Source organism: Taeniopygia guttata, chromosome 9 (assembly GCF_048771995.1).
Source record: "Taeniopygia guttata chromosome 9, bTaeGut7.mat, whole genome shotgun sequence".
Lineage (NCBI taxonomy): Eukaryota > Metazoa > Chordata > Aves > Passeriformes > Estrildidae > Taeniopygia > Taeniopygia guttata.
Genome location: NC_133034.1, coordinates 6109471 through 6137221, shown reverse-complemented (window position 1 = coordinate 6137221; position 27751 = coordinate 6109471). Strand labels below are relative to the sequence as shown.

Below are 27751 nucleotides of genomic sequence, written 5' to 3'. Positions count from 1 at the left end.
GCTCCAAGCCTGTCAGTGGTTTAGGGACATTTGGGCAATGGCCTTAATAACACATTTTAAGTTTTGGCCAGCCCTGAAGTGGCTCTTGGACAAGATGATGGTTCCTTCCAGCTGAGCTGTTCTTAGTTCCACCTCAGTGGTTGCAGAAAGAGGAGTGTGGTAAGGCTGGGGTTTTGCTGGAGGATAAGTCTGCTGGTGGTAGTGCAAGGAGCAGAGTTTGAGCACAGGGTGGATCCTGTTTCCTCATTATAGGTGGGAGAAAGCTGTTTCTGAAATTCATGTTTTGGGTATCTGATCTCTGTGGACTCTGAGATTCCCCACACAAACTTTGCTGTGTGCACTCATTGGCTTCCTTTACAAGTATTTCCCCTTGATTTTGCCTGGTGCCTTGTGTACTTTGCCACAGTTGGGTTGATACAAGCAGGGCTTGAAGAGATGTTTTAGAAAGTTATAAATGGGCATCAGAGCGGGCGATCCTGCCCCTCCCTGCTTGCTTTCTGCAAAATCCTGTACAAAGGGTTGCTGTGCTTGGCTTGTGTCAGGTGGAAGTGTCCCCTTCTGCTGGGGTAGTAAAGTGAAAGCCTCCAGGAATTGGGAAAATGCTTGAAAAGTGTGCATGGGTGGGTGTGTGACAAAAATTTGATTATAAGTCCAAAATCTTTTGAAAAATAAATGATGATGGGTGAGATTTGATTGAGCCACTCTTCCAGGTCCTCTGAGGAGCACAATCAGTGGGAACACTCAGCAGGAACTGATGGAGAAGAGCAGAGGTTGATTCCTTTCAAGACAAGGTCCTGGAGGTCTGTCACTGATTTGCTGCCTGTTCTTGTGCTTCTTGAGCTTGTGAACACCTTTTTCTTGCTTGTACCATGCAAGTCAGACCCTTGCTCCACACGGGGTGGCTTCTCATGGGTACTTGTGCCATGCAAGCCATGACAGCAGTCATGGTGCTGTTCAGAAGAGGCTCTGCAGGAGTGAGGGATGTGCAGGTCAAGGACTTTGTTACCCAGGGTTCTTGCATGCTTGAACCTTTTTTTGGTGGAAGTCTGAGCCCTAGTGGTTCAGTTTTGGCCTGGCAGAGCCTTTCATAACTTGCAGCTGCTTCTCAGGAGTGTGTGTACCTGTGGCTGACCCTGTTGTGCCTCTTAGATGCTCAAGAGCAGCCTGCTGTGAGCAGAGAGCTGGATGGCTGTCCATGGTCCAACCTTGCCTGCTGCCTTGGAAACAGGAGCCTTCACATCTTGACAGGTCCTCCCCCCACCACCTCACAGCTCGAGGCTGTTTTCCAGCAGGAGAGTAATCTTCCCATCCTGTCCAAACCTGCTTTTTTGGGAGCAGATGGCAGCTTCCCTGTGCCAGAGGACCCTTGTGAGGAAAGACTGTGCGTCCTGGAGCCTGCAGGCTGAGCTGCAGTGAGGGATGGGATGCAAGAAACTGCCCTGCATTTCCACTGCATGGCTCTTGAACCCAAACCTGCCCTCTGTAAGGACCTGTGTGCTGGATTTGGGATTTGCTTGCTTGAAATTCCAGTCTTGCCAAGGGCAGGACTAAGTGGTGGGAGCTAATGGTGAAGGCCATGGGTTCAAAACTTGCTCACAGCCCAGGAGAGGATAATTTTCATGCCCTTGGCTCTGCTGCTGGTCATGGATCACTCACCCTTCCTTACTAACAGTCAGCACAACGTGAGTAAACTGCATTGTTTGTTAGAGGAGCAGGAACAAGATCTTGGCAAGGCTTGTCTTGCACGGGATGAGCCCTCCCCAGGTGCTGTCTCAAGTGTACACTGAGTGTTCCAAACCTCTGCTTGGAGTCTGACACAGGAGGAATGACCAGCCCAGGCTAAAACCTCTCCTCTTCCCCAGCAGTGGTTTAGCAGCATGGTGGGAGCAGCTGAGCAGACAGAGGAGCAGCTGCTCACATGTTCCTTGACCCTTCTCCCTGGAATATCCCCTCCATCCCTGGACACCTCTGAGCCTCTAAAGGGGTGCTGACTTTGACCTCAGGGCCAAGCAGCCTTTGCCTCTGCCCAGGGGTGCCCAGGTGGGGGGACTGTCCCTGGCAGGGGCTGCCACTGCCCACCCTGCTGTAGGGACAGGCACAGGCACCGCCGTGTCCAGGACCTCTGCTCAGCTCTTGTCCCTCCATGCAGGACTTGCACACCTGGAGCTTGGTGACAGGCCAGCCCCTCTTCTCCAGAGGGGTCAGCAGGGCTGCTGGGCTTGAATTTTCTGTGGAAAACAGGGTTGTTGGAACTCAAAATGTCCCTCAGACATTTTTGGAGGCTCCAGGCCCTGGTCAGAAGCATTTGAGACCCTGGCAGGCAGCTGGAAACAGCTGTGATTTTGAGTTTGAGCCATGGAATGAGTTACCAACTTTGCAGGTAGAACAAGAAGTCACAGAAGTTTAGATATAATAGTAGAAGTAGTTACAAAGTAGAGGGAAGAATTTTTTAGTATTGTACAAAGGGGTTTTAGCACCTGTACAGGGGGGTTTTTTACTTTGTACATGGGGGTCAGAAGTTTTAAGATGGAGGAATGTAGGCCGGTCCTGTTCCTCCTCTTTCTTCTTCCTTGCCTCCATGTTCTTGATGATGTTGGCACTTATGGATTGGTTTAGAGTAGAAAAGCACCATTTAATATAGGTAATAGGCATTGGGGAAAAACTGTAACCATGTATCACGTAATGTACCATATAAAAGACAGCAGCAGCCCTGGGCGGGGAGAGAGAAGAAGAAGACAGCAGTCAGAGAGGGTGTCAGGGTGTGTGTGTGCCTCTGCCTGGGCTGCTGAGCAAACCACAGCAGTATGAGAAGACAATCTTTTAGATAACTTGCAATAAACTGCCTTGAGACCGAACAACAAGAGGCTGCTGAGTTTTCTTTGGAAGCACGGGTTGGAGAGACTTTACCACCACATGGAACCCCTGACCCAGGCCTGGGCTCCGACACAGGATGAGGTCCTTTCCCCCCTGCACCTGCCAGCAGTGTGGGCTGCTTGCTGCAGCCAAAAGCAGCAGGTTTTGCCTGGCTTCTGCTTAATGTCACATTCCACTGCTCTTGCCTAGGCAAGGGCTCTGTCCCTTACCCTGAGCTGATAATAGGGAGCTGTTTCACTCCTACAGCAGTGCTTGTCCTTCACTTTGTTTCATACTGTTCTTGGTCTAATTCGAGTTCTGGAATAAAACCACTGTGTTTTTAGCACCAGGACAGCTCCATCCTGCCCCTTCCCTGAGCATCTTTGTCCCCTGTCCCTGTGCGGCACTCTGGTGTCCCAGGAGCTGTTTTTGCTGAGCTGCCTGCAAGGGCACATGGGTGTTCCCCAAAGAATTTCAGTGCTTTATTATTTTTAATTAATATTTTTATTTTTCCCCCTTCAGCTGTTTTAGAATCTTCTTTCTCAAGGTGGCACAGCATAGGCTTTGGTGGTTGTGCCAGTGTCCTCAGTAACTCCCTGGGGTTCTTCCATTTGGAGCCATTTCCCCTCTTCCCCAGAGATCCTGCTGCACCTGCCTCCCTGCAGAAGCATCCTGTCACACCAGCCAGGTACAGTGGCCTGTACTTTTGGGTGGCTTTTGCTTTTGCAACTGGCATAGCAGGAACTACCAGGAAGGCACAGAAATTGCTTTCCCTTCCCTGGAGCTGCTGGGATCTGCTGCTCCTCCTGGGAACTGAAGTCTCTTGCCTGGAAAAGGGCCCACCACTTCCCAAAGGCATCGGGCTGCAGTGGGAGCTGGAGACACAGAGTCCTGCCCGCGGCTGTCCTTGTCCCAAACGGAGCAGATGATCAGCCAGACTCCCTGGGAAAGGTGCTGCCTTGCCTGGATCCCAGGGGGAGAGGAAATAGCAGCCCCCTGGAGCTGCTCAGGCTCCCTGCTGAATGTGAGTTCATGTCCTGAGACCTCTTCCAAAGCATGAAGAGGAAAATCTGCCTGGGGCCGTGGGGAAGCAGTGAGTCCACAAAGCAATCTGGTTGTGTTAATCTCTCACAGCACAGCGTAATCGAGCTCAGCCCCAGCAAAGTGCTGGGCAAATATTGGTATCTTTTTTTTTTAACTTGTTACAGAAGCTGGAGCTTATCACACTCTCTGAGCTGCAGTGTCTGCTCCTGTGGGACAGCTGGCAGGAGCCTGGCTTTTTTCCCGAGGACACAATGCCTCTGTAAGTGGGAATGCCCAGTGTTACTTGAATTTTGCACTCTTTTCCCTGCTATTACTGGATTTCCCTATTAATAGCTGTCCTGGTTAACTGCTCCCCACACCTTCCACCCATAAAAATCCCTGTGCAGAGACTCCCAGGGGTCACCTGGTGGGTCACAGCAGGGCTGCCCTCTGCAAACACCAGGCTCTGGCACCTGCCAGGCTGTTCCTTCCCATTGTGCTGCTCCCTGTGCAATGAGGGAAAATGGAAACAGCTTCTCCCGCGGCAGCTTTGCGACCTGGGAGCTCATAAAGGCAAGAGCACTTTTAATTAAGAGCTTGTTCTGATTATGCCCAGGCTTTGTTTCCTCCCATGGAGCGGGCCAACCCTCTGAGGTCAGGATGAACTTTGGATACAGAACTTCTGGCACTCGCAGTTAGGAAAGCTGGAGAGTTTCCCCCTGCTGAAGCCAGGCACCTGCAATGTGAGATGTATGGCTCCCCTGAGGCCAGTTCTCCTGGCCATAACGCTGCTGAAAGCAGAACAAACACATTTGTTCCTGGACACAGAATAGCATTTCTGTTTCCCCTGGCTCTGCAGTGCCCCAGGAGCCCCCTGTTCTCCCAGCTGGGAGATGGAAGGGGCTGAGGGAGACTTTTGGTAAAGCTTCTCATCCTAGGCTTGGAGTTGAGATTTCTTTATCTGGACTCTCTCCTTACACCCTGAATTTGAGCTGACTTGAAAATGAACTCTGAGCCCTCTCTGGAAAGGGAAAGGAGAGCCTGCAAGCCGAGGTTGAAGCTGGAGACACCTTTCAGTTTCCCTCTCCTGCTGACTCTGTGTGGAAAATGACAGCTCAGGTGCCAGGCCCCTTGGACAAGGGGTCTGTACCAGAACCGTGAGGGGAAAATTAATTTTATTCCAGCTTGGAGCAGGATTATTGTGGAATCTTTCAGGGTTCTGCATCTCTGTCTCGGCACTGTTGTCCTCTGTTTGCTGGATGTCAGTACAGCTGTAACGGTTATGGCCAATTAATTAGAACCACTTCCCCTTGTTTTCCCCTTATAAATCACTTCCTCTTTAGTCAGCCTGCAGAGAAAACAAGGGGAGAGTGAAATAAGTCTGAAGTAAAGTATGAAGCTCCCTTTTATTCCATGTTTCAGACAAAGGCAGGCTGTGGGACAGGCAGGGAATGGGCTTTCTGAGCCAGTGCTCTGTGAATTGGAGCTCTCTTTATGAGCCTCTTCAGTGCATGAAGTGAAGTTTTTAATGGCCGTGGCTGCTCACTTTGAATGGCTGTGAAGTCTGGGTCACAGCAGAGCAGCGTAAATTCCCTTCCTCTTCGCTGCCATTGGAATTAGCTTTTCCCAAAGTGCAAAGTCTGATGAGGGCGGGTCAGCTCGGAGCTCGGCCATGATGAGTATCTTAATCAGGGCTTCGGCCACAGTTTTCACCCTGATTGGGAAGGAAGAGCAGGGTGCTGCTTTTGTGTGTCTTTGGCTTTGTTTAAAGCCTTTCCAGAAGTTACCTTTGGCCAGCTCTCCCGCTGCCTGGAGGTGTCACATCCATTCTCCATGGAAAATGGACCAGACGTGGTGTAGCTGAAGCTGGGTGGGATAAGTCTGGGCTTTTGTACTTAGCTGCTTGGCAGGTTTGTGTGATCATGGCTTGGGCTCTTTTCTGTGCAACTTGAGGGGTCTCATCCATGGGTCTATCCCTGTAAAAGGTCCCAGGAATGAATGTGATTTCATCTGTAAAGATTTCAGGGTGAGATGGGCATGGATTTCCCTCATGGGCAGCCTGGTGGGTGGATGTGATCCACAAGGCTGAGTGGGCAAAGGGGGAGGAACCAGGCCAACCCTGCTTTCCAAATATCTGTGGATGGGTCAGTTCAGAGTCCTTGGCCAGCACTGCCTCAAGGTGTGGAATGGTCCCAAAGGCTCCTGATCCCACCCAGGCACTGACACGCTGTCCTTGTCATTGTGGGATGCAAGCCCTGCGAAAGGGGGAAGGGGCCTCAGGCTGCACCATGGGAGGTTCAGGTTGGATATTGGGGGAAATTTCTTCACCGAAAGGGTGGTCAGGCACTGGAACAGGCTGCTTGTAGATGTTAAAAAATGAAGTAGATGTGGCACTTGGAAATCTGGGCATGATGGGATTCGGCTGAAGGTTGGATTTGATGATCTTGAAGGTTTTTCCAACCTTAATGATTCAATAATTCTCTGGCCAGGACTTTTCCCATTTCTTTCCCACTGCAGCTGTGCTACTTTGTTTTCCAGAAGTTGTTCTTTCCAGCCTTTGTTGGAAGATAGCTTTACAAGCCTCCTTCAGCTACAGCTGAGCAGTGCAGCCATTCCTACTTTCCAAACCTTTCATCAGAGTGGAAGTCTGGGAACTATGTGAACTACACTGTTTCTCTTTTATCCCAAATTCAGAAACCTTAAACAAAATAGCCCCTTGGCATTGTTCCTAGGAAACCACTCAGCAGGCAGTTGGAAATAATCATACAGATAATTTACTTGAACACTGCCCATAGGCACATTTTAGTCTTCTCCTCTATTTCTAAGGAAATTGGAAAGAGGGGCAGTGTTACTGTCTTTTGAGAAATAATAGAGGCCCAGGGTTGCACAGGCAGCAATTCTGGAATTTCTTTTGTAGCGTTAAGGGAAAATTAAAAAAAAAAAAAAAAAAGAACAACCCAAACCTCAACCTGAAAGTAGAAGTAAGCAAGTGAACTCTGTTCTTTTTTTCAGATAGAAAAAAGTTCATTGAGAAGTTTTTTCTTTTATACAAATATCCAGAAGCTATTTAAAGTACTAGTGAGAGATCTTATTAGGCTCTTGTTTTGAAGAGGGATTAACAAAAGTTTGGGAGGGAAGTAGATTTTGGCTGACATGCTTATATTGTTGCAGTCTTTCCCCCACCCCCCCGCCCCTTCCAAAGTTTTCATCTTCCAAAACTACAGATTTTAATTAAAAAAAAAAGGGGGGGGGGAATTCTCGGCCTTTCAGCTCTGCAGCACATACAGACAAATAAATTAAAAAGTGGGAGAAGTGGAACTAACCCAATAATCCGTGAAAACCTAATTTCCCTCACAAGCGTCGCTGACGCAAACGTCTCCCCTCTCCCTTCCCCTTCTCCAGTTCAGGGGCAGTGATTGGAGAAATTGGCTAACAAGATCAGAAATTTAATTACCGTTCTGCCTCCCCTTCCCAAGAAATTGGATGTCACACTTCCTTGTAGCCTGTTTTGAAGCCGTGCTGGGGCTGGTGTTCACATGACTTGAACCTGACTCCCTACCCTCTCCCTCCACTTTCCTGCCCCTATTCCACATGGAAATATCCATGCAATGCAGTTTATCCCTGGATTAGCTGAGATGTGAGAGGCCATGGGCGTACTGAAGGCCATGGTAAGACTTTGCCAGGCCTGAATGGAGCCAGTTTGGGTTCCTGCTGTTGGAGGGAACATCAGAGGGGAGAGAGCAGGAGTTGGGATGTGCCATGGATCAGCATCTCCAGGTGCTTCCCATGTCTCCTTCTCATGCTGGAACAGGCAAAAGGAGTGGACAGGGTCAGAGGGTTCTGGGTTTGCTCTAATATTGCTCCTCTGGTTTTATGCCTGGGTCACAGACAACACAAAGAGGAGTTTTCCCATCTATTCAAGCTGCCTCAGGCCTACACCACCAGCTTTTCCCTCATTGCTGCCAGGCTGAAGCTTTTGCAGGGCTCCTGTGGATGCTGAGGAGCACAGCCTGTCTCTGCCTGGCTGTGGTGAGGGCAGAGATGAATGAGGAGCAGAAGAGAGGAAACATGGCTCACTTTGTAGTGTCACTTCTATCCCCGGCAGGGATCTGGGATGTGTAATTAGCTGAAAAGGAGGCTGTTCTACATAACACAGGCCTGTTGTCCCCAGCCCAGCAGGCCTGGTGACCCAGCCTTTGGTCTCCTGGCTGGCAATGTCACCACAGTCCCCTGGCAGCACAGCAGCCTCGCTGGAGACAGATGCTCTGTTTATTTTTCCATTTGTATTCCCAGCGTGTCCCGCACCGTGCTAACTGTAAGCCTGGCTTAGAAATTCCCTGCAAGCACCTTATCAGATAATGAATAATGATTTATTGAACATATGGGTAAACAGCACAGATAAGATATAAATACACTTCGGAAGAGCAGTTGCATTTGTAAGGATCTGTACCAAACCCGCCCTGTGGATTCTGGCTCCGCTTCCAGCTGCCACAAAGGCATCTCCTGCTTGGGCTGCTGTGCATCCCTGCAGCTCCCCATCCGAGGGGGAAAAACAAAGGGCAAGGGGCGAGGGCAAAGTCACCTGCCAGGAGATATTCACAGGGGTGTGGGCATTAATTCACTCTGGCTGTGGAAGCCAGGCTGAAGCATAAGCAGGATGCAGTACTTGAGCCAAAATTTGAATTTTGATTTGATTTTAAACAAGCTTGAAGATTTGTTCACCCACTCGAAACAAAGCAAGGCTGTGGAAGCAGTGTTGCTTATACAGCTAAACCAGGATGAAGACAGGAGGCACGGCTGCTCTGTGAACATGGGCTGGGACCCCAAACCTATGGGGAGGGGAGGTGTTTGCTTCTGGAAAATGGGTTCCTGGCACTGAACCCTCCCAAGTGGCCAAACCAGCCTGCTGGCATGCTTGGCCATGCTCTGCCTCCCTGTCAATAGATTCTGTACATCATGCAAAGAGCAAAACCAGCTCTGTTAGCCGATGGGTGCCTGATTTTTGTGCTGTGGCTGCCTCTGGAGGGAGATGGGAGGCGGTATCCAGCTGTAAACTCAGGGATATGATATGAATGTGGTGACAAATGCTGTTTGTGCTGCCCTGGGGTGGAAAGACTCACCTTCCCTTTTGGAGTAAGTTATTCCCAGCAAACACCATCTCAGAGGCCATCCTCAGTGAAATGAATGGCTGCACGTGTGCCCTCGTTGAGTCTCCCACCGCTCTGCTGCTGAGTTTGCTGGTGGAAAGCCCCTTGGAGGTCCAACACTGCTGTCTCCAGGGTTGTCCAGGAGTTGTGGTACCTCTCCACCCCTGCTCATCCTCTGTGCATCATCTCCTATGTGGCACCCACTGCCTCAGGTGATCTCTCCCACCTCCCTGCAGCAGAGTGGGGAGGAGCTGTCAGCTTGGCCTCTGGATTTATGCTCCCTGCTGCCCTTGAGAGCCACTCCTCCACTCTGTGGCCAGGGGACCTGCCATCAGCCAGCCAGCATTATTTGCAGCCCTTCCAAGGTCGTGCATAAATGATAGCTGTGCTCTTCTCTTTGTTTAATCATCAGTCACCAAAGGCAGGGATGTTCAGATCCTTTAAAGCAGAGTAAAGTCAAACCTTGCTGGGTGGGCTGGTAGGATGTGAAGGGTTGTGAGAGACCTGGCTTACCTTGAGATGTTTGAATTCAGCCTGGTATTTTGGGGGTTGTGATGTCCACCTGGACATGTGGATAGAGACAATTGTTCAAGCTAACATGGGATAATCCTGTGAGATGCAGAGGGGAGACAGTTTAAGAGTCCTCTGAGATCATTGTTTGGGTGAAGGAGGTTGGTGCAATTGATGAGTGTGGGAATATTGTTAGTTTGGGTTTTCCATCTTTGGTCCTGCCACCAGTGAGTGCAAAGATATTTTTCTTTTCTAACGCTCTGCATTAGGGGTTGGGGCATTGCTTTCCTCAAAGCTTTTGTGGGGACTTGGGTTATCACTTTCTTTTTTGATCTGGAGATTTTTCAGTGATTCAACATTCCTCTTGCTCTCTCCTGGCTATGCTCATCATCTTCTTGCTTTATCCCAGCAGGCCTGGCTCACCATCATGTGGCTTCTGGGCTAAAAGTTAAACGACAAAATCCCAGGGACAGGAGCCTGATAAAGCTTTATGATCCAATCTGTTGGTGAGTACAGCCATGGAGAGAATTCGATTTGCATACATTTCCTACCCTGAATTCCTCTGGAGCCATTGGGAGTCACCATAGCTAACACAGGCTCTGAGCTGTGGGGTTTATGTGCATGCAGAAACTACCCCCATTTGCTTTCTTGGAAAGAGATTTACTGGAGCGTTTTTTGTCTTATTGTCCAGCCCCCTCCTCCTTTCCCTGCCCATCGGGGGATTTCGTGCTGCTGTGGAGACTCTTTGATCTGAGTTAATTCTTTGACGAAGCTTCACAAGACGATAGGAAAAGAGAGCACTGCTCTGGGGAGAATCCTTCCTGCTCAAAAAGAAAAAGGTGGGAATCATGCTGGCTTGGTGAGTTGGTGCAGTCCAAAGGCAAAGAACCTTCCTTGCTGCTCCTGGGGCTGGACTTCAGTGGTGGACACCAGGATGCAGATTCTGCTCTGAGCTGGGGGGAAATGTGGGAAAGGCCGGATGCCAGAGCATTGTTTGGATCAGCATGGGGGGAATCAGGATGAGAAATCATCAAAGAGAGTGTGGGGAGCTGCCTCATGGAGGGGCACGGTCTCCATGGGCTTTCTTGCTCCAGGAAGAGGTTTAGGGATCACTGGTGGTGGACAGCCCCGTGGCCTTGGCCAGTTTGGAGCGCGGCCCTTTTTGTGTCTCAGCCAGAGCCAGGGCTGCTGTTAGAGGCGTGTCTGGAAATTTCCAAGCCCAGTTCTTCTTTCCCAAGGCTTGTTGGCTTTCCCATACAAATCGGAGTGGATGTAGCCATGGATTCAGCTCCTGCCACATCAGACTCCTGTAGCTGATCCTCACCTTGGAGAGGCATGTGCCAGATGAAGCTGTGTGTGCCAGGGACTGCCTGGAACCACGGGATCAGCTCCCGTGGGAAAGTCACCCAGCTGCCTCTCCTTGGCCTTGGTGTCTCCTCCTTCCCTTCCTGTGGCTGCTGCCCTGTTAATTGATTGCTGCCCTGTTCAGCCGTTGCTTGTGGAGCTGAATGCGCCGAGTTAAAGCGCGAGAGCGGAGAAAGGGAGCAGTGATTCCGAGCGCTGGGCTCGCATCTGAAAGATTACAGCACGATCTAATGAGCTCATTAATTTCATTTCATTAACCAAACACGGCTTGTGGAGAATGGCAAATATTTAAAGAAGCGCAGCAGGGTCAGAAACACATTTAATTAATGTTGTCACGTGGTGCTGAGAACAGGAGCGGGGAATAAATCCCGATGCCATACATTAACATCCATGGTGACTTCTCTTTTATATTTAATGTGCTTCTTGGGTGGAAGGCCTGCCTGGCTCCCGTGAGCACAGTGCTTGAGCAGCTCAGTGTGTTTCCCCTTCCTCCCAGGGTCCATGGAAGCCAGGAAGTGCCGTTATCCCGTTTAGAAGGGAATGCTGTGGACAAGAGGAGGGGTCTCCATCATGGGGTCTGTGGGGGATGATGGTGGTTTCCCTGTGGTCCTTCTCCTTGCTAGGCCATGCCTACTGTGATTATCACACTAAACTGCTGATACCCCAAGCTTATCAGCTTCCTGTTCAGACAGCTGGGCACTGTGGGTGCCTCAGTGGGAGTGAAATCCAAAGTGCACAAAAATTATAGGGAAGAGAGGGTCAGATCCTCTCTCAACCCCTTTGAAGTTAGATGCACTTGGCTGTTTGTAGGGATGGGTAAAAATCACAGAGGTTACAAAGTAGGTTCTCATCCCCTTCTCCCCAATCTCTAAGGGAATTTGGATATGGGTGTTTTTTTTGGCACAAACTGTCTGCATATTTATTAATCTGTTGTGGAGGTGGGCTTTGCTAAAATCTCATTTTGATGTGGGGGAGGACATCTCATTTGTGGTTCTTCCATTAGGGCTGCCGTGAGGCATCCGAGGAAAACTACAGATTGCTTTTCTGATTGTCCTGGTACACTCTGCTTCTTTGGGAAAATTGAATTAGGATGGATACCTGGATTGCACCTGAAGGTCTGGGTTTCTCACTGGCAAGTTATTTCTGTGGTTCCAGTTCAAGGAGCATCCCAGCTAAAACAATCTTGGAGGGAGTGGAGCTGGATTTTTACCCTGGAATCTGGCAGCGCTCTTGTGTTTCTTTGTGTACTTTGTGACATATTGGGGTACTGTTATCTCTGCTAAAGGGCCCTGCTGTTGAGAGGGCCAGGAGATGGCCCTAATTTAGGGTAAGTGGTCAGCTGAGCTTGCCTGGGATCTTAGGAGGGCCAAGACTGTGGTACCAAGAAAATCTGCTTGGCCAAGAAATTATAAAATCGAACCTGCCTCGGGGAACCCGTTCATCCTGCCAGCGAACTTCAGGGTTCACCCATTCCTTTGCAAGGCTCTCCTCAGAGCAGAGCTGTGCCCGTGTGGGCAGGACCGCTTCTCCCTTGCAAAGAAAGCAAATGCCCTGTGCTTGGCAATATCCCTCAGTGACAATTCCAGCAAGTTCTGGTGATGCAGTGTTGGTGGTGGGGGCACTTCAAAGCAGGGCTGCAGCCTGGCTGGGCAGGTGGGGAGCAGGCAGGGCCAGGGAGCTCTCATTAATTCCACAGCTGGAGGAAGCTGCTGGGCTCAAAGGCCGAGCACAAATTGTCCGTGATTTAGTCCTTCATTGACAGCTTTCTCCTCAGAGTCTGGCGCTTCCACAGACAATTCCAAGCAGTAGGTGAAGGCAAAGAGCAGGAGGAGCTGGTGTCCTTTGGCTCTGCTCTGTGGCAGCTCTCCCATTACCCCATCGCTCAGCCCTTGCCTTGTCATTACTTGATTCCTCTTTATTGCAATAAAATGAAGCCGTGCTTCAGGCTCCTGAGTTCATCCTCCAGCACGCAGCACTAACCCGGGTGGCTCGAGGCCAGGTGCTTCCAGCAGCCTCAGCTGCTGGGAGCAGCTCTGGGAAAAACCTGCTGCTGGGATGGAGGGCTGGGGGGCTGCCTGGGGCCAAGAGGTCTCAGCAGCACTCTGGAAGAACTCGTATCCTTGTGTGCCAACAGGAGGAGGGATTTGTCTCCCTGTGCAGGGGACACATCAGTGCAGGTGACCCAGAAGGAGGGATTTGTCCCCCTGTGCTGGGGACAAAGCAGTGCATGTGACCCAGAAGGAGGGATTTGTCTCCCTGTGCTGGGGACACAGCAGTGCAGGTAGCCCAGGAGGGATTTGTCCCCCTGTGCTGGGGACACAGCGGTGCAGGTGACCCAGAAGGAGGGATTTGTCCCCCTGTGCTGGGGACACAGCGGTGCAGGTGACCCAGAAGGAGGGATTTGTCTCCCTGTGCTGGGGACACAGCGGTGCAGGTGACCCAGAAGGAGGGATTTGTCTCCCTGTGCTGGGGACACAGCAGTGCAGGTGACCCAGAAGGAGGGATTTGTCCCCCTGTGCTGGGGACACAGCAGTGCAGGTGGCCCAGAAGAAGGGATTTGTCTCCCTGTGCTGGGGACACAGCAGTGCAGGTGACCCAGAAGGAGGGATTTGTCCCCCTTTGCTGGGGACACAGCCGTGCTGGTGGCCCCAGTGGAATCCCTTGGGGAATGCCAAGGGTTGGCTGCTGTTACTGCTCCCCATGGAAGAGCCCACAGTGCCCATCACTGCATTAAGGCTGGAGAGAGGCAGAAATGTCTGCTATGAACTCCTGGTGGTTGTTTGGCTCCAGCCTTTCAGGTTGCCTTGAGTGGAGCCTGTGTCCTTGGCTGGCAGCTGATGGCCCGGGGAGCCCTGGGGCCCGTGCCAGATGAGTGTGATTGGTGCCCAGGAGGCAGAGAGTGACAATTTCCATGGTGAGTGGGTTGGAATGTCCTTCCCACTCCTGACATATGGCTCTTGGGCAGGCCCAGCTTGTGCTTTGCGCTTGGGTGGATGGTCCCAATATCCAGCTCAGCATGGGAAGAGGCAAAATCCCTCTCTTTTCCTTGGGAACAGCAATAGTCCAGTGTGACCTGGGGAAAGTTCCTGCAGGTCCAGCCCAGCCATAGGACAATGGTGTTTATCTAGGCTGAAGCCTGGGGCTGAAGCAGGAGGTGAGAACTGTGGGGAGCCTGGCAGGACTCAGCCAGGTTTGGGCAGCCTTTCCAGGCCTTGGAGCTGGGAGGCTGGAAGTGTTTCTGTGCTCTTGACACTCATCACCTTATCCCAGGAGGATCTGTCTTTGTCCTGGCCTTGAAGCCATGAACAAGACACCCACTGCATCCTGCTGAACCTCTTCTCATGCCCGGGAAGAAAACCCCTTCTCCTGCCTGGAATCAGTGGGACAGAATTCAGGTGGCTGAGGAAGGAGCTGTGCCCTTCAGCCACGGCTCGAGGGTTGGGCTTTGCTGCTCTGCCCTTTGCAGGGATTAAAGCAGCGCTTCCCTGTGGCTTCCCAGCTCCTGAAAAAGCCAGGTCACACCAGGGATGTGACAGATTGGCTGCTGACCTGGAAGGATATCAAATGGAAGGATTTAGCTTCTGGAGGGGGCTAGTCCAAGGAACTAATGGGTGCAGAACCAAAAAAGCTTTCCAAATACCAATGCTGTCTGTTCTGCTGCTCCTCAGAGGGAGGAACTGGAGTGAAAGAGCACCAGACTGCAAAATGGTCCCTAAACCATGACTATTTCCCAGAATTCCCATTCCCAGTCTTTTTGAGGAAGTGTTTGACCATCTTTGAAGATGTTTTCTAGTTCACTGGTGTCATCTGAACAGATTTTCTTGCACCATGCTCTGAGATTTGGCCCATGACCAGAAGTTTGCTTACCCCTTTTATACTCCAGATACTTGAATCGCTGGCAACTGGCCAGCTCAGGGAAGTGGAAAAACCTTTTCTTTTAAGCCTTTCCAGCAATATTGACAAATCTGAATGCTCATGGGATCAGGAAAAAAACTATTTTACCAGTAGGAAACTAAAAGGTAGAATGTCAAACCAAAAATGTGCAATTTGGCAGAACTTAAAATTATATTTTTATGTAGTTATTACTTTTGTCTTTTCAGGGTGAGAGTTTCCTGCTCGTGAGCTGAAAGGCAAAGATTTTTTCCCAGCTCTGGTAGTGGCACCTTCTGCTGTCAGAATTGATGGTTCAGATTATCAAGATACTTCAGGCTTCAATACTTATGCTCCCTTAATTGAGGTATTACAGATACTATGGATTTTTTTTTTTTAGTACATCCTTTGCTTTTTGTTGTTTTCCATGGTTCAGTGGTTGCTTCTGTGGGTGAACTTAGAGTTCTACCCAGAAGGTAAACAGAAATCCTTAAATAAAAAAAAAAAAAAAAAAAAAAAGAAGAAGAAGAAAGAAAGTGAGTCTAAATATAAATCTGTCAAAATCAGACTCTTCTTTCTCTGCAGCAGCATTGAAGAGAAACAATCAATTGCCAGGATCTGCATCCAGAGAGGGAAGTGAGGGAGCTGGGGGGAGCATCTTCCTCGTGGCTGTCAGGGTGGGATCCAGGTCCATCAAGGGTGTGGAGACAGATCCATGGACTGTGGAGAAAAACCACATGGGGGAAGTCATGACTCAGCTGGACTCTTGAACAAAAATCCAACAAGGTTCCATGGATTTCACCCTTGGGGGGAAAAGGAAAAAGGAATGCTCTTTTTTTGCTGCTTGGCCCCAGCCTTTACTTGTCCTCCAAGTCAGCTTAGTGGAAGATGCCCTCAGAAGATCCAGTTGCTCTGCTCCTGGGAGATGTGCATCTAAAGACACAGAGAGCTTTTGGAATTCTTATCCTTGCTGAAAGTCATAGGAACTGGATTTCCAGCAAAAACTTGGCTCACTTTTGGTGGTCACTCAGTCCATAAAACACCATGCTTCCCTTCTCTGACTCTTCCCTTGCAAGTCTCCCCTTGCTTCCTCTTCTCTGTAGGCACTCTGGAAGTCATTCCAATTCATGGAATGTTGGCCTGTGGCTGAAGTATTTAAATCTTTTTTACTAAGGAAGAAAAAAAAAAATCTTTTTGTTTCTTAAGGAAGAGTTGAGACAAAAAATGGTTTTCATTAGAAATTCCCACGGGGAAGGAGCAGCAGACAGAATCCTGTTCTCTGACTAACTCTTGTTTCAAACACTGAGGCAAGAGACTCTTCTATAAGCTGTTTTAAAGAAGGGATTTTAAACAGAATTGTCCATGAAAATGGAGAATGTCTTGCACATCCTAAAAAGTGTTGAGCTGTTGTTGAGCAGGAGCTGATCCTGCTCCACCTTCTCTGATTAAACACCAACACACTGTGTTTAAGCAAAGCCTCCAGGCAGCTTTCCATATTCATAAGACAAGGGCTTTACCAGGAAAGGCGGCTTTTTGGGGGAATGTCAATATGAATATTACAGTCTCTCTGCTCTTTGTATTGTCCCCTAAATTGTCAGAGTGAAATTGTAGGAGATAATGTACAATTATGCTGTCAGTAAAGTGTGTGGAGCTGTTTGCAGGAGCTTTGGAGAGAGATCCTTCTAGGAAAGGCAAGGCTGCCTGCTCCCACCTCTGCTGGGCTTCAAAGATGGGCTGAAAGCTGCATTTCACTGTGTGACACTGTCTGAGCCTCAGGAGTGATGCCTTCTCCTTGTCCTCTTCAGCCATGGGAGCACGGCAGATGTTGGCAGTGCAGCTTCCAGGGGAGCAAGGAGAGGAGATGCTAATAACTTTCAGGAATGACTCAGGATGGCTCAGAGATATTTTGTGCCAACCTAAGGACATGGAAACACATCTCTTGCTCCTCTAGCTGATCTGGATTGGTTTTGTGTGGGTGGAGAGCCTGGGGAAGCCATCTCGCCTGGCTCCTCCTTGGACAAGGACCAGATTTGGGGTGCAGTTTTGGGTGAAGGAGGGCTTAGGAGTGAGGGTTTGCACACTGCTGAGGTTTTGGAGAGAGAACCCTTCCCCTGTCACCTGCTGTGTTTCTCAGCTTAAGTCACTGTGAAGGGCTCTGTGGTGACAAAGTGGAGGTGAGGCTGTGACATTTTGCAGCCCTGGGGTCAGGCTCCTCTTGCCTTCTTTTGTTTTTGTGAGTGATGTCCCCACTTGGGGTAAATATTATTTTTCATTCTATTTATTATTAATCTCTCCCATGTAATATTTATTATTAATTCCCCCCATGTAATATTTAAACATGCTCAATATTTAAATCCCATGCTCAGGAATGGCCAGAACTGGGGGAGCTGCTGAGCCTGGAGCAGCACTGACAGGGTGGGAGAACAGGGTGGTTTAACTGCCCTGCTGCTGCTGGGATGGGCCAGCCTCCCCCTTGCCAGTGGGAATTGCAAGAGTCTGTCCCCTGAGCTGTTCCAGCTGGAGCAGGGGTGGTGCTGGGGTGGCATTTGTTTAGGATCCCTGTGGAGTTGCAGAAGGTGTCACTTGCAGGGATTGTGACCCACAAGGTCTCTTTCACCTCTTTATTGCCCTGCTCTGAGAAGATAAATTCCACTTATGATTGACAGGCCCATTTGTGTAACAGCACAGAGCCAGGCTAGTGCCTGCTGGGGTTGGGATCACACATTGAGTTTGGGATGAAGCCCCTTCTCAGCTGTGCCAGAGGGTTGGGAAGACCTTGCAGAGAGGGGCTCCTCTGCCCCATGCCAGGCATGGTCAAGCTGCCTGGGGCTCAGTTGAACCTCGTTCTCTCCTTCTCCCAGGGCAGGGAGATGATTTACTCACTTGTGAGGGGCTGGGGGGAAGGCTGGGCTGCAAACCCTGGCTCCTGGTGAGCCAAGAAGAAGGAGCATGGAACAGTGGTGGATAAGAAAAACCTCCTGTTGCCAAGCAGAGCAGTTTTATTGCAAGTCTTAACGGTATTTACTGTGCTTTCCAGGAGCCCCAGAGCCAGATTTCATGTAGTTCAGCTGTCACTAGAAGGCAAATGTACAGTTCTGGCCCTCCTGGCCTTGTTGACATCCTGGAAAATGAGATTCCTGAGCAGCCAAGAGCCAGCAGGCAAATTACCCCTCCCCAAAGTGTGCTGTCTGCAGACCCCAGAGCAAAACCTGGCACTTGGGAAGCTGTGCTTGGGTTCATTGGGTTCATACTGATCATCTGCCCAAATTTTTCCTCACTTGTTCGGGCTGTCTCTGAGACCCACAAGGCTTGGCCTGAAAATCTCTTATTCAATGGCATTGATCTCGTGGTAGTGAGCTGTTTCATTTAATTGTTCTCTCTTTGTTTCCCTGGGAGCTTTCACTCCTTCCCTGACACAAAAGCCTGTCCTGGCTGGTCAGAGTGTCCCCAGGTGGGGTCTCCTGGCTGGCAGGGCTGGATGTGGCTGGGGAACATCTCCTGGAAGGGCGTGAGGAGAGGAGCATCCCCATCAGCCCTGTGGGCAGCGTTTCACAGGGCAGTCTTTGTGCTGACAGGAGAAGAATAGTGGGACTGTAGGTCTGTGCCTTTTTCCCAAGGGACATGGGACAAGGTGATGTCCAGGGAGCAGGCAGAGCGAGCCTGACACCACTGCTGGGCAGCAGGGGAAGCCTTTGCCTGAGAAAAAGTGTCTGCTCCGGTCTTTTGCCTTTTTTTTTTTTTGTTTTGTTTTGTTTTGTTTTGTTTTGTTTTTCCCTCACCCCCATCCCCATTAAGCTAATTAAATCAGAGGTTATGATTGCGTCTGGGGAAGGAGAAGTGTGGGACCGCCATCCCTGGGTGGGGTGGTTGTACCTTCCTTCCTCCCCCGAATGCCACCTCTGAGCAGGCATCCGGCCTCGCTGTTCTTACTGTTTAATTTATGAATAAATAATTGCAGCGGCGGAGAATAAATCAGGCGGCTCTGGCTGCGCTGCCGCTCTGGGCGGCCTCGTGGCCGTCCCTTTGTCCCTGCCAGAGCGATGCCTGGCAAAGCTGTGCCATTCCTCCCTCTTCCCCTTCCCTCCCCTGCAGCCTGCCCTTCCTTCAGTGCCCTGCCAGGGGATGCTGGCCCAGGCCACACAAGTGAAAGCGTTCCCGAGGCTGAGCAAGGTTTCCCGAGGGAGGGCGAGCAGTGGGAACGGAGCAGGGGGGGGATTTATTATTCTTTACAGACTCGGGCGATTGCACTCTTTGGGGGAAGATTTCTCTGGGATGGTTTTGTGGTTTTCCTTTCAGTGCTGTGGTATTGAAAGATGCTGTGTGTGTGTAGGGATGCTCTGTAGGGCTTTGGTGTGGATTTATGGTCCTTTTTCCCTCAGAGCCAACAGGTATTGGTAAGCAAAGATTTCCTGGCTCTTATCAGGGGTATTGTCCTGGGCACGTTGTGGTGTGGAGATGTTTTTTTCAATGCACACAGGACTTGTGACAGCATTGGTCCTCACAACAAGGAACAAAACTCTTTTCTGACCCAACTGCAGAGGTGAGAGGGTGGATCTCAGGAATAGCCTGGGATGCTGGCAGCTCCCTCAGGGATTTGTGGTATCACTCAGCCTGCTGCTGATCTCTGTTTCACCCCAAGCAGAGCTCATCAGTGCCCAGCATCCCTCACACGGCGCCTTAGAAAGTATGGAATAAGCTGCCAGCAGGGCCAGCCCAGGTGTTAATCCTTTGTCAGCTGGATTTTCCCAGGGATGTGACCATTCAGTGCAGGTGCCACTTCCTTGTGCATGAGACTTGTCAGACACACCTGGCATCAGCCTCAGAGCAGCTGGGAGGGGGGTGAAGCTGCGCCTCCCACACCTTTGCACTGGCAGCTCCCCATCCCAGCTGCTCTCCCAGCTTCAGGTCTGTCCTGCACCATCCCATGCCGTGCTGCCGTGTGCTGCTCATGCTTTAAATGCTTCTTCTGGAGCTGTTGGATGGGAGCCAGAGCAGGAGAGAGGGGTGGTTGCTCCCTGTGGAATGGAGGCAAATGGGAATTTGTGTGTCTGCAGCTTCCCAGGGTGTTCCTTCTAATGCTGGAGTCATATGTGGTGTTACCGTAGCACCAAATGCACGGGAGAAATAAATAGGATTGGGAGATCTGTCCAAGAGAGCTGAAGAGGGACTTTTGGCAAGGATATGGACTGGCAGTCAAGGGGGGATGGCTTAATGCTGAAAAGGGCAGGTTTGGATGGGATATTGGCAAGGAATTCTTCCCTGTGAGGGTGGGGAGGCCCTGGCAATGTTGCCCAGAAAAGCTGTGGCATCCCTGGATCCCTGGAAGTGTCCAAGGCCAGGTAGGATGGGGCATGGAGCAACCTGGGATAGCTAAAGGTCCTTAAGGTCCCTTCCCACCCAAGTCATTCTCAAGTTCTATCATTTTAGGAGTTGAAAAAGGATTGTGATTGTGTAAGGCCATGTGACACTCAGCCAGATGCGTGCTGCTGGCTGCCCTTCCTAGAGAGCAGCCAGGCCCCTGTGGAGCATCCTTCAGTGGACTGGTGATTGCTCCAAGTGCTGCAGGATGTATGGAACAGAGCCAGGAGAAGAGCCTGGGACAGGAGAGGCCACATGGAGACTTCTGCACCGATATTGATCCACCCCAGCTGAGGGATACTCAGATATTGGAGGAGAGGTCACAACAGCAAAAAAAAAAAAAAAAGGTTTTGCTCTGGGAACATCTCTGCTCATGAATACTCGGGAGCCAATCCCAGCAAGGAGCTGGTCTCTCCGAAACCTGGGCATGCTCCTGCAGCTGGGCCCCAGCCACCTGCCAGGCTGGAATGGCAGGCTGGGGATTCTATGATCTGACAGTGGGTTTGTGGCTCAAACCCACCTGGGACCTCAACAGAGCAGCTCATTGCACCTCTCCCAGGAGAAGGAGAGAAATACTTGTCTCTAATCTCTATTTCTACTCCAGGGCTTTGCATCTAATTTTGCAGTTCTGTATAAGATTTGATATTGCTGGATGGTGTTCTCTGGGAGTTGCATCTAAATCTAGAAACACTCTGTAAAAACACTCTGCGTACATTTCTTTCTTTTAATTTTTTTTTTTTTAACCCTGAGCCAATCAGTTTTGGGTGAAGTTCTGGGCCACATTGGACTTCATCCTCAGGAAACAGAAATGCATGATGTCATCAATTGTGTGCCATCACATGCTCTTGAAATGCCATCAGACTTGCTAAATATTCAGTGTATATTTTCTGTCTCAACAGACTGTGTTGGCTGAAACTGCTTATGCAAATGAAAAGCTGTACCTCTTCAATAGATTGTTAGGAGCTGATCCTGAATAATTGGGGTTGAACGGAGCAGTAGGTGGGAGAAGTCAGCAGAGGCAATAATTAATCAAGTGGCTTCTTGTCTGGGCTGGCTGTGGATCCCAGAAAACCCTCCGTGAAGACAGGACAGGCTCCGTGGTGCCTGATGTTCCTTCCCAACCATTGCAAATGCCTTGCAGGAGCCCGAGTTATGCAAAAACCCTTTTTTAGGTTTTGCCCAGCAGCTCCCAAGGGAAGCCTGTTAGAAAGTCTCAGCATGTGTTTCTAAACTCCAGCTTATATTAATTCCCAGCTGCTTTGTTCATTGACTGGAATGGCTCTTTCCCCCCTTATTTTCCTCCCTCCCTTTTTCCTTCTCCACCCTCCATGTATTTCCAGACCTCAGCCATGTCCCTTCTTGGCTTTTGTTTTGCTGGTCTAAGTGAGCTGAGCTCTTTTCATCTCCCCTCCAAAGGCATAACTGTTTCTTGTATCACCCTCTATTTTTGCAGGTCTTTTTGATCTGGAGTGGACCCAGTCTCCCAAATCAGAGCTTTGAAAGACGACAGCGCCCTTTCCATGGAGATGTTGGATGCTGGGATGGGGGGTGTGAGAGCAAGGAGCCCACATTCCACCCACAAGCCTGAGAGGGAAGCACAGCACTGCCAGAAACAAGAAGCAGGGAACTCATTTCACACTCAGGCAAGTCCCTGATAAAGGAAGAATTTTTCCTATTGTAAAATGGAATATACGCAAAAAAAAAAAAAAAAAAAAAAAAAAAAAAAGTAGAATTGATTCATCTGGGTGACTGTTAAGAGTTAATCGATAAAATAACAGTTTCCACCTTTTTATGAGAAATTAGCTGATTAGAAACTTGATTAATGGGATGATTTTTCATGAGTGTAATTAAAGCACTGCATGACTTCTTGTGTAATTGATATTTAATGCCTACATGGAAAGCTGCTTTTCTATAAGGAACAGTGTTGGGTTGTAATTTTTTTTCAATTAAGCACCTGTGGGCAGAGTAGAGGCCAAGGGGCTCATCAACAATGGGGAAAGAGGGAGAAGAGGATGGGAAGAAACTGGTTAGGATATTCCCAGAAAAATGGGGAAATTTCCATGTTTCAGAGTCATGCATGGGATAAGACAGATGGATTGGAGTCTGTAAGCAGAGAGATGGTGGGTTTTCTTCAGAGAGCAGAGGTCTGATGAGTCTGATCTTCAAAGAACCAATACAAAATCTAGAAGCAGCAGCCCAGCTTCTCTTGGAGGATGACAGGAGAGCAGGGAGTCTCCTTCGCTGTTCCTCTCATACTTAGTGAGACGTTGAAGGGAACTTGGTAAAAGTATGATGGTGGTGCTCCTCCTGCTGCTCCGTTCCAGGCCTGGCACTGAGGAGGCCTCCTCAGCCAGGGGTGGCACCTCTGTGCCTGCTTCTCTGGGAGAAACTTCCCTCGTGGGCTTTGTCTGAAAAATCTTGGACCCTTCCCAACAGAGACAGTGAGGCCTCAGCAAAGCTGGATGGTTTTTCTGGAAGATCTGCTCCAGCCCAATGGGGAAGAGTATCTATCTTGTGTTCCCAGTGCATCAGAATCCATAATTGTTGTGGTTTTCCCTGGCCTTGCGGTCCCTTAACTCTGCAGCTGAAATGAATGGGTTGGATGGCACAGAATGTCACAGTGGGTCCTGTGGTCCTGGAATATCCTCAGTGAGGGAGATTCCCCGCTCTCTCTGGACACTGTTCAGTGCTCAGTCACTGCACAGGAAAAGTTCCTCCTCCTCCTCATCTGGAACTTCCTGGGCATCAGTTTGTGCTCATTGCTTGTGTCCCAGTCCCTTTGCCTTGTGGCTTCTCTGGCAGTGCTTGTGGCCTGTGCTCATGTGAAAAAGGCCTGGTCTGAAATCTGGAACAGGCTCTGTGCCAATTTCAGCAGTGTTTTGGCAACGATGAAGGATGTGAAGAGATATGATGGAGGTACAGAGCATTGCCAAGTGTCCACACACACAGTTTTAGGCTGTAGCTCATACTGAGTTATTTGATCTTAGATTACTGGGACATTCCAGTACCTGAAGGAGCTGACAAGAAACATGGAGAGAGACTGTTTAAATAGTCTGGAGTACCAGGACATGGGGAATGGCTTTCCACTGCCTGAGAGTAGGTTTAGACTGGGTGTTGGGAAGGAATTCTTCCCTGTGAGGGTGGGGAGGCCCTGGCACAGGTTGCCCAGAGAAGCTGTGGATGTCCCATCCCTGGAAGTGTTCTAGGCCAGGTTGGACAGGGCTTGGAGCAACCTGGGATAGTGGAAGGTATCCCTGCCCATGGCAGGGGGTGGGGCTGGTTAAGTGTTAAGGTCCAATCCATTCTGATTCTCTGACATCCCGTATGCATCTTTCCATTAAAGAGAAGATGTTTGGTCCTGCCCACCATGTCCTCTGTTCCTTTTAATTAGCAGCATTAATCCAGATTTCCTTCCCTGACAGAGGTTTCCATCCCTCACTGCAGGGAAGCTGTGAGGGATCACACCAGGGGATGAGCCTGAGGCTCACTCCTGTGAGTCAACTCCAGATCTTCTCCCATCCCAGATTTTGTCTGTGTGCTGGGCAGCACGGGCAGCTGCTGTGCTGCGAGATTGGGAACCTGCCACTGATGCATTATGAACATTTTGTTTTGTTTTCCTTTTCCTTGGAGCGAGAGTAGTTGGAAGGTGGAAAGACGGTGCTAAATTGTGTTTCTTGCACGTCTGTTGAATTACAACATGTCTGAGTGACCTCCCCGAAGAGTCAGACAAGCCTTGGCACAACATCATAACTCTCAGGCACTCAGAAATGCACACAAACACTCTGGCTCATCGGCAGGAATTCCAGACCTCACATGCTGGGTGATGGATGCTGCTGGGGGGCCCAGCAGCTGCCCACATCCACAGGAGAAGACCTCTTCTCTTTTGTCCCGGAGCAAAATGTTAATGAATTCCTCTGGAATGGCAGAGGAATCAGCGGTGGGTTTTAAAGCTGATAGCCCTGATTGCTTCTGAGAGAGATGCTCTGGAAATCCTTGATGGCCCAGGCCAATCTGCAGCCTCTTTTTGCCTTGCAGTCAGCCAAGCAGCAAGAAAGCTTCAGCACAGAAAGTTTGCTTGTCATTTTTCTTCTAAAACAATGGAATGTGTGGGATATGCCAAATCTGCTCTGTTAGGATTCCATTAAATCTTCTTTTTTTCCTTTTTATTTTAAGCTGAGCGTGCATACAAATCATTATTTTGCCTAATGGTAAACCAAAAATGTTTTTACTCTGGCTTCAGATGACATTCTTTAAAAAGTAAATTCCACCAAACAAACACTTTTATCCTGAAGCACGATCTCTGAGAGCTGACTTCTTGTTTTGGTAGAAAATATTTCCTTGTCTCACTGCAAGCTTGGAAATGGCAGAATTTCTGAGGGTTGTGGTGTACGATTCAAATCCCAAAATGTCTGTTTCTGGGAAAGGGTGGAGCCTCCTGGTATTCTTGTCGCTCTTTCCATGGGCAAAACAGGGAGGGAAGCTTTAAATTGTGGTTGTGTCGTGCTGTTAACCCTGGTGTGAACACATTGAAAGACCCCAGGGAGAAACAGTCCCTTTGGACTGAAATTGGGTCTCATCTAAGAGTGTGAATTAAAATTTAGTCTGGACATAACTGCAATTATTTGGTTCCATTCACTATCCCTCCCTGGCTGGCATTGCTACAAGAGCTCACTGGCAGAGAGATCACTTCCACATCCCAGAGTTTGCTCCTTAATCTTATTTGGAGAGCTGGCAGATGGACAGGCTGTCACTGCCTCTCTCTGCCTGGCTGACACTGGAAGAGTTTGTGCTCAGACCTAGAGCCGGCTTTGAAATGGGTCAGAATCCCACAGTCTGTTTGCCAGAGCTTGCCTTGGGATGGCTGCTTTGCAAGGGAGAAACTTGGCTGAAGTGGCCACCAGTGTAGCCCCAGTTGTGTGGAAATGTCCCCTGTGAAGGAGCCTGTGGCAGTGTGTGTGCAGCTGCCAGGATTTGGGTACAGATCTGCCTGAGCTGCGCTGCGGCGGGAGAAACCCTCGCTGTGGAAAGTGTTTCTGGTACGAGCCCTTGCCAGTTATCCAGCAGCTGCTGATGAGAAACAGCTTCAGTGATCTCCCTAAAATAATTCCTGAGGGCTTGTGTCTCCCACAGAAACTGGGGATGGTGCAGGCAGACTGTGCCTCACCAGATGTGGGATGAGGAGGCTGAGTTGGCTGTCTCAGCTGCTGCTCCTCTTATTTATTGATGTGGTGTCCTTGGGAATGTGGGTCTCCTTGGGAATGTGGCTCTCCTTGCTGCTGGAGGACAGGGACTCATTAAAGTCGTTTGAAGGAGAGCAGGAGAAACTGGAGAGCTCATGAAGCTGGGCTCAGAATTGATCTCCAAGATGTGGTTTGCAATCCTTGCAGTGAGCTCCTGTGTCTGTTGCTTACCTTGATCAAAATCTTCCAGGGTTTTTCCCCTCATTTTTGGGTTCAGTCCCTGGACTGGAATGTTCTGATCCGAAGTCCAGATGTTGGAGAGCAAATGTGTCGCACTGAGATGGCCCAGAGGGCCCATCCAGGAACTTGAATTACAACTCTGTGATTAATTGCCATGAGCCCCTCTGTGCATCTCTTCCTATTTCCATGGCAAGGTTATTCCATAGGAGGTGCTTTGGCTCCGTTGGCTCACGCGTGGTCATGGCTGAGCTGTGGGTGCCTTTGATCCACTTAAACCTCTTTGTGTTTGCTCTGCTACCCTTTTTGAGGGCCAGCTCAGAACAATTTGGGCACATCTGGGGTTTTCCTCGGGGGAATGTGGCAGGGACAGGACGGGCTGCCCGGCCCCACATTTCCAGCACAGCCACACTCGCTCGTGTTTTGGCAAGGAGCAGGGAATTTCTCACTGATCACAATGCAACGAGAGGGTAGAATAAATTAATTACAAAGATTTTTTTAAAAGTCTAACTACTTTTCATTTTCCAAAAGTGCCCATTTTCTTAACTATTACTCCAAATTATCGTCTCCTTGGATTTCTTCTGTTCTTTGATGCTGTTGTTCTGTGGATTCCACGTCACTCAGCAAATGTCTCCCCTCTCCTTCCAGCCAACTTGCACAATACATTACAATTACACAATTATGCTGTTGTAATCAAATAATTAAGTTGCACATTAAACACGCATTAGAGCTCACAAAGGAAGGAGCTTCAGACATGGGCATGAAATAGGAGGGAGCGAGCCAGGCAGAATTGGTGCTAATTGCATCTTGCTTTCAATGACTCAGGGACTCCAGGTTTTTGGTCTCAGGTGGCAAAATGGCAGTGGACTGAGGTTTAAATAAGTAGGAAGGTTTAGTGAGTGGCTTCCCTGTGGAGAGAAGCAAGACTTGGTGACCAAACACACCCAGAAAGAAAAAGGGAATCATTTGGAAGCCTGCTGGATTCCAATCTATTGAAATCCATGTTAACTGAAGCTCAGGATCGGCTCTCTCAGGAAAAGGAGGACACCTGTCCCTCAGCAGGGTGGGACTCATCTGGTCTGGCAGGGGAAGGCTGTGAAGTCTTTGGGATGTTGTTATTTTAGCTGTGGTAGGAGAGGGGTGAATGAGTTTGTGGATAAGTCATAGATGACACAGGGATTCTCCATTTAGGGTAGCTCCAAGAGGCAAAAGCTGTCCTGCCACTGCTCCTAAATCAAACCCTTCAGAATGAGGTCTAGAACAAAAGAGAGCCCTGGGCTGGTCATGCTATGACTAAACAGCAGAAATCTGCTTTTTCACACAAATTTGGGTGATTTTTTCAAAGGATTCTGTGTGAGTATTGGATTAAACCCCTCTTTTGTTGTCTGCCATAGCTGGGAAGTGGCAGAAGGAGCTGAGGTGACACAGTGACTTTTCCACCAGGTTTCAGAAATGGGTGGGAGAACGACCTGTACGCTTCAGCTGCATTTCTGTAGCAGCAACTGCAGTCTAGGAAAACTAGAGATCAAATATGAGCAGAAATTGCAGGCATGGAGGAAGGACTCTGGAGAATGAGAGCAAATGTGTGCCCAGTTTGATATGCCAAGTTAAAGGCGTCTGTGTGGTCAGTCTTTGCAAGTGGGATCACGGTCCCTTCCTAAAAACTTTGGTTATTAAGCTTCTAAGAATTTCATTTTTAATGGGAACTTTATTCTTCAAATTAAAAGCCAATGTTTGTGCTCAGTAATTGCACAGAGGGGAGAGGGAACATTCTTTGCTGCAGGAATCAGTGCCAGAAGGGGAAGAGTGTTTGTAAATCAGGAACCAGCAAGTTGCAGCAGCCTGGAAGGCTTCCTCCTTCCAGTGACCTAAGGGATGGGGTGTCTTTGGCCTCTCAGGAACCCCAGGTGGCTGAGGGCAGCAGGAGCCAGTGGAGAAATGAGATCAGCTGAGGTCTCTCAGGCCACTTGTCACTCTCTGGTACTGCTCCCATCATGCTGCACCAGCCATGCAGGGAATGTGGGGTAGGTGCAGAGCTTTCCTGGCATTCCCACCATGCCACTGTTGTGTCCTGCTGCCTGTTCTAGAGTCCTGCTGGAGCTGTGCTCCCTCTCCCTGCTCAGAGCCACCGTTGTGCCCCCACACCAACTGTGCCTATCCCACCAACTGTGCCTATCCCGGTAATCACATGGAAAAAGGTCACAGCAG

At 49.6% G+C, this 27751-nt stretch overlaps 2 long non-coding RNA genes across 2 annotated transcripts in view; both read left to right on the top strand.

Moving 5' to 3' along the window:
* The window catches only part of LOC121470455 (uncharacterized), a 58308-nt gene extending 33803 nt beyond the window's left edge, over positions 1-24505 (top strand). Inside the window, exon 3 of the long non-coding RNA XR_012057457.1 lies at positions 21580-24505. This is a non-coding gene — a long non-coding RNA (uncharacterized lncRNA). The remainder of the gene's footprint in view (positions 1-21579) is intronic.
* On the top strand, positions 671-4157 carry LOC140684673 (uncharacterized). The gene is made up of 3 exons (XR_012057298.1): positions 671-800; positions 3385-3541; positions 4062-4157. It is a non-coding gene; the product is annotated as an uncharacterized lncRNA (long non-coding RNA).
* Positions 24506-27751: the final 3246 nt, after the last annotated feature.